Source organism: Apaloderma vittatum, unplaced genomic scaffold, assembly GCF_000703405.1.
Source record: "Apaloderma vittatum isolate BGI_N311 unplaced genomic scaffold, ASM70340v1 scaffold7847, whole genome shotgun sequence".
In the NCBI taxonomy this organism is placed as follows: Eukaryota; Metazoa; Chordata; class Aves; order Trogoniformes; family Trogonidae; genus Apaloderma; species Apaloderma vittatum.
This window is the reverse complement of record NW_009725631.1, coordinates 24,074-30,014: the sequence shown is the minus strand read 5'-3', so window position 1 is coordinate 30,014 and position 5,941 is coordinate 24,074.

Sequence of the window (5,941 nt, the reverse complement as noted above, 5' to 3'; positions counted from 1 at the left end):
GAGAGGAAGTTAGATCTAAAACACAAGGTTAGAAGGGAAACCATGTATTACACAGTCATTTTTGTATCTGAAGATTTTAACTGCCGGACTTCAGTGCTACTGGCTCCCTTGTGTCCTAGAATAACATATCCTTTCCACAGAGAGCACGTCAGGGCAGATAATATATACAACAGCCTACAGTTTCCAGCTCTGATAAGAGGTAAGAAACCAGGCCTGGCAAACCCTGAGCTAATGCCTTTTCACAGCACTGACCTGAGCAGCAACACCCTGCTGGGGAATGATCTTTCTCCTGAGGGCGTGTGTCTGCTTCACGCTTTTGGAGCTAGGACTTGAAGCAGCTGCTGCAGGGGTAAAAGGGAAGAAACTGAAGGGATGAGCAGATGGTGCCAGTTCTGCAAGCGGCAGAATTCCAGCCCTTTGCTTGCAGAACCAGTTCTTGGGAGGAGCGAGCTCGACCTACTCCCCGGCCACAGCCTCCAGGCAAGCTTTACCTGCGTGATGACAAGGTTCCAGCTCACCTCTGCAGAGGCTGTATTTCATAATCTTTGTTCCCATCTCATGCCCGAATGCTGTACCGCCTCCCCAGCATGCAGCACCTGGTCTGCCCTGTGTCTTGCCCAACACCTAGTGAAAATTATTAGAGCAGCCTTCCTTTGAGCCTCAGATCAGCACAGTTGAAAGATTTTCTTGATAAGAGTTAAGGGACTGCTTTTGAAAAAGGTATTTGTTTTTGACCACAGTAGCAAATTGTTCTCAGATACACTTCAAGCTTCAGAGACTGCACAAGGGTAAAGCAGACTGTGTGCTGTGAAAATTTCATGAAGGCCTGTATGGAAAAGCAAAAAAGCTACATAATGAACGAACATCTTGCTAATAATCCAGCACTGATATTTTGTGCAGTATCAAAACAATTTACCACTCCAAATGGTAAAAAGAAATTCTTTATTATCTTAGATGCAATTTACTTGCATACTACCTGCCCCTCTATTTGTCGTGTCACAGTGACTCAGCGTGGCAACCCTTGAGCCCTGCACTGGCTTGGGCATTACCAAAGTCCTGACCCTCTGCACACCTTAATTGCATAAAGCATCTAAATGTTGAATCTACTGGAGAAGCAGTTACTGCAACTTCCTTATTACTGAAAATAGTGTTAGATGGAACAGAACCTCTAGACTTCGATTTTTTGAAGATACAAAACTCCATAGCAAAACCAAGTTAAGATTACTTAGGGATTTTCACACAGGAGTACCTACTGACATCCTTATTTTCCTCCAGTTGTAACATACAAGTGTTTCAATGTGACAAAAAACTGACTATTTTAAGGAGTAAACTAAAGAACTACCATCAATGTTACAGAAGAAATTTGATTAACTGTATTCCCCTCTCTGAATAGTCTCATTTAGCATTAGTGGCTTAGCATTTGCAGCTGAAGTAGCTGAAGCCTTAGGACGCAGGAGCTGACCAAGTGTAAACTTTTGATAGAACTAACAAGGAAGTGGCTGAATTCAGCAGATACGAGCGGAATGAAGGACCCAGGGAGACAATTCCAAGAGAATGAAGTAACTTCGGAATGTGGCCAGCTCAGAGACAGTGAATACCAATAAGAAATCAAGAGACCGCTGACCAGAACTGAGTGACGGGACTTGGTGATCGGCTGATGGGTGGAATGGGCACAATGGAGAGGCGTGAACTGGGGTAGGGGTCCTTCTCCGGAGGCACCCAGCTCAGGGTGTAAATGGATAACTAATAAAAGACTAATTGGAAACCTTCCCTCAGACTTGGCATTCTCAGCAGGATCCTAGGGTCAGACCCTGTTATGGTGGCCAGCATGCATAAATCTGTAACAATCAATACGATTTTAATATTTGCTGGAGGTGAACTCTTTTTTCCCAAGCTTAATAAAAGGGGCTTATTTATGGTGCTGTGACGGTCTTACTAATTTTAGAAAATTTTCTTTCAAAGTTACTTTTTTTTTTATGTCCTAACACTTATTTCCCTTAAGCAGCAGCAAGACAAGTTATAAGTTATTTTAAAGATCATCTTGTATCAGGAAGCAGTTACTCAACCAGGTGAAAAACCTGCTCCGTTGTAGGCTGATCAACACCCATTGCTCCTCTTTCCAGTCAACCCCATATTTTACAAGATACCTCTGCACAAAGTCCAGTGTCTCTCAAGTCCAACTTAGTTTTCGAACTGTTCATTTTCTAAATGCCACAGTATGTCCACAGGCCTTAGCCTCTTTAAGGGGAAGAAAATAAAAAAAGGTAAATCCAAAGGTACTATCTTAAATTTGATTTGGCACCAGTTTCAAAATCAGAAAAAAATACAGTAATGTATGTTGCATTTCATACAGTAACAGAAATTAGAAATATTTACTACTCTCTGGTATTTTCCTGAGAGTAGAAAAAAACCACATCAATCTCCAAAAATCCATCTGCTTCTGTAGGATTTTTAACAACAAAATTCTGTAGGATTGTGGAGAATATAACAAGAAAGAAACACTCTCTTTAAGTAGAAATTGTTAGTGGAAAATCCATCCCATGCATTTAGATGCCACCAAGCTGTAACAAAGAAAACAAGCAGCGGAGGGGTATCAGTGGAAGGCATCTGCCCTTCCTCCTGAAACCACCCTGCACCAGGAACCCTCAGCAATTGCGGCAGAGCTGGGCAAGGTCAGCCTCCCTGCAGCAGTTTGGAGGATCAGCACGGGCTCTGCCACAGCTCTCCATGTTTCCGAACCAGCCCTCCTGAGCTCTGCAAGCGAACCCCTCTGCCTCCCCTCTCCACTAGGTCCTCAGAGCGCCTGCACTGGGAGAGGCCAGGCTGAAGAAATCCCAGAAATTCTGCCCAGATTTAGTCCAGCATTTCCAAATGGCTGAAGCAAAGTGAAATGGCCCCTTTGGCCATCATCAATAACAGAAGCAAGTTCCCTGTCCATCCCCATCTTTTATACTTCAGTAACTGCACCAGAGCCATTAAAAAAATTTACTCAGCTGTACCGAAAGTCAAGGAACAATTGTCAGCAGGGCAGCAGCCTCGCCTACAAGCAATGAGCCACCACCTTTGGTATTTTGTACCATTTCTGGCACTTTTAGACATTCTAGCCCTAATTCAGAGTTTGCAAGGATGCTTATTTCCTTCCCCTCCAATAACCTTGTAATAAGACAGTAAAAAAAAAATTTAAAAACATTCAGGAATGGAAGCCACTTAGAAAACTCAAGGGATTTTAATGACTGAAGAAGGAACTACTCATTACTATATTTAAGTAGCAAACAAGTATTTTGCTATCAAAACACAAGCTAAAGAATTTAAAGAAGCCACAAACATCAGTATTCCCAACATACAGAACTTGGAGTAAGAAGGCATTTTACACACATGGGTTTATCAACACAAAACTGTTTAATATTTATTAAATGACACAAAATACCTAGATAACAGACTCACTCTCTGAAAGGACATGTATTTACATTATTTACCAACTTAAGAAAGACTCTCTGTATCCATATCAGACTTATGAAACATAAAAAAGGTTTTGCTGCTTTTTGCATCGAAGGATGCAATGGTGATACATGCCCTGTTTGCAAGTCTGCATAAACTATAACTTTTTGATGCAGTGAAAAAGCACAATTTTCATATTCTGGTAGCTGAGGGAAGAGGCTTCTGAAAAGTAACAGGGTTAGTTTTTTTTTTTTCCCCCCACTCCAGACATACTCTGAAGAACTGTTATACAAAAAGTATATTACATTTTTGAATGCTGCTGTACTCTTACAATTTTAGTGTAACATTTCAAAGAAAATATTCTTCCTACTATATGAAATCACTAAAAAAGTGGTATTTGAACGTTTCTTTAGATGCACTTTTTTTTTTCCTAAAGAAAGCATTAGGGCAAATGATATGTCTAGGAAAAAATGAAAGGGTGAAAAAAAAAAAAAAAAAAAAAAAGGCGGAGATCAAAATATGAAGAACAGCTAAAGCAACTTAATTTGCTAGGGTTTGATTTTGTTTATTAACTATTTACTTTGGCACCTTTGTGTAAACTATAGAACAAAACGACATTTACGACACATTTGCAATTACAGCATTTAAACAAAATGGTCACTTTTAAACCAGCCAAGACAAAAAAATAGTCCATTTATGGGTATAAAGATTAAAAAACCTAAAATATATATTTCTAAGAATAAACTGCAATTTCTTATGAACAAGGTGCTATAAACTGCATGCAAGAGTCAAGATTAAAAATGTGTGGCCAACAGACAAGCTGTGTTATAGCCAGATGAGCTGTGGTCCAAGCCCACTTGAATTTTTTTTCTTACAGAGATATATATGGCTCAATAGGCAGGCACATGATCCCAGCAAGAAGTTGCAGAGTTTTAACGGCTGGACAATAAATCTTGGCTGCAGCTTTGTCATTAACCAGGAATGAGCGAGACCTTAGCAGAAGAGACGAACAAGTTCTTGGGGAAAATTCATGAAGACACAAGAAGGAGAGAGAAGCTTCTCCCCTCCACTCTCTCACTCCGTCTCTTGGCCTAGCCAGGGTTCTCAAAGTCCGTTCTTTGGGTTGCTTTAACTCAGTGTCTGCCTCAGATCGTGGAAGTGTGATGAGATTTAAAAACATTTTCTACATAATGTTTTCTGCATTTAAGATACTAAATGGATGGGCTAAAAATCAAATAAACTTTCAGACCTTTCCAGTTAGTTTGACTGAATGCAACACACTTGTCTTAATGAGGGAGGATTTTACCAGAATAGGCATTTTAAACATGTAGTGGTGTTAGATTTATATGCTACAAGACTGAATGGAACCAGTTCAATACTTATGTTCATCATTTCCTGTCTCCTGAAGAGTTAAGTTTTATGCTCCTTCTCTAAGACACCTTTTTAAGGAATCTTTTATTGGCTAAAGACACAAAACACATACAAGAAAAAGGAACACTGAATGCAAAACACAGGTAGGTTTTTTTGTGGGGATGTTCTTTTCCCCCCAGTGAATCTCTATGTGAACTAATACTTAAAAGATTTGCAGGAGCAGTCTCCAAGTTTCTTACCAGATAATTCTACTGCTTGTATTTTTCTTACAGAGGCAAGGGTGGTCCTGGATGTCTACCAGTGGTTATGCTGCAAGAGTGTCAAAGGACAAGGTAGATTTTCTGCAGATCACAAAGAGCTGTATGACAGTTAGTAGAGGGTGTCAGCAAATAACTTAGTAGGAGAAAAAACCATCTGCTTCATCTGTCAGCTGAGGACTGCATGTAAAAGAGCTTGAGAGAAAACACAGCTGGAGAAAATACAGAATTAAACAGCAGATCAAAAAAGCAGTAAGGATGGGATGTGTCAGATACAAGATACACGCACACTCTTCCTCTCTCAGACATGCACACCCCTGAATGTGGGATCACAGTGATAGAAGTTATAGATCACAGAGACCAAAGTCACACTGCCATTAAACAAAACAACATCTTGCTTTCAAGAAGTATCTGGCATTTTCCAGGACTATCAGTGCCTGAAAGAGGATGAGGTTTTTCATTGTACTCTGCAACACAGCTGATCATACGTCTAGAGCCTGGCTGGGTAAGGAAGAACTATTACGTGGAGGAGTTACCTTTTCTGCTGACACTTTTTTTTCTCCATATATTCCTGGCACATGCTGCTATACCAATTAAAAAAAAAAAAAAAAAAGTATTTTGTTGAAACAAAGCTCTACATTCAAGTGACTTATTCTCCCATGTCTTACGCAAAGACTGCTCTCTGGTTAGCTAAGAAAATATATTTTAGATGCCTTGTAGCAATACTTAACTTGCTATATGAGAGGTAGGCTTCTGGGTTCTAGGAGGCCTGCCACATCTAGGGCTGAGTTCTTAAAGCTTTAAGTTAAAGCAATCCAAAGCAGGGCAAGCTTAGAAGAGCTGCCCTGTCTAAACCTTGAGGTTAGTTCAAGTTT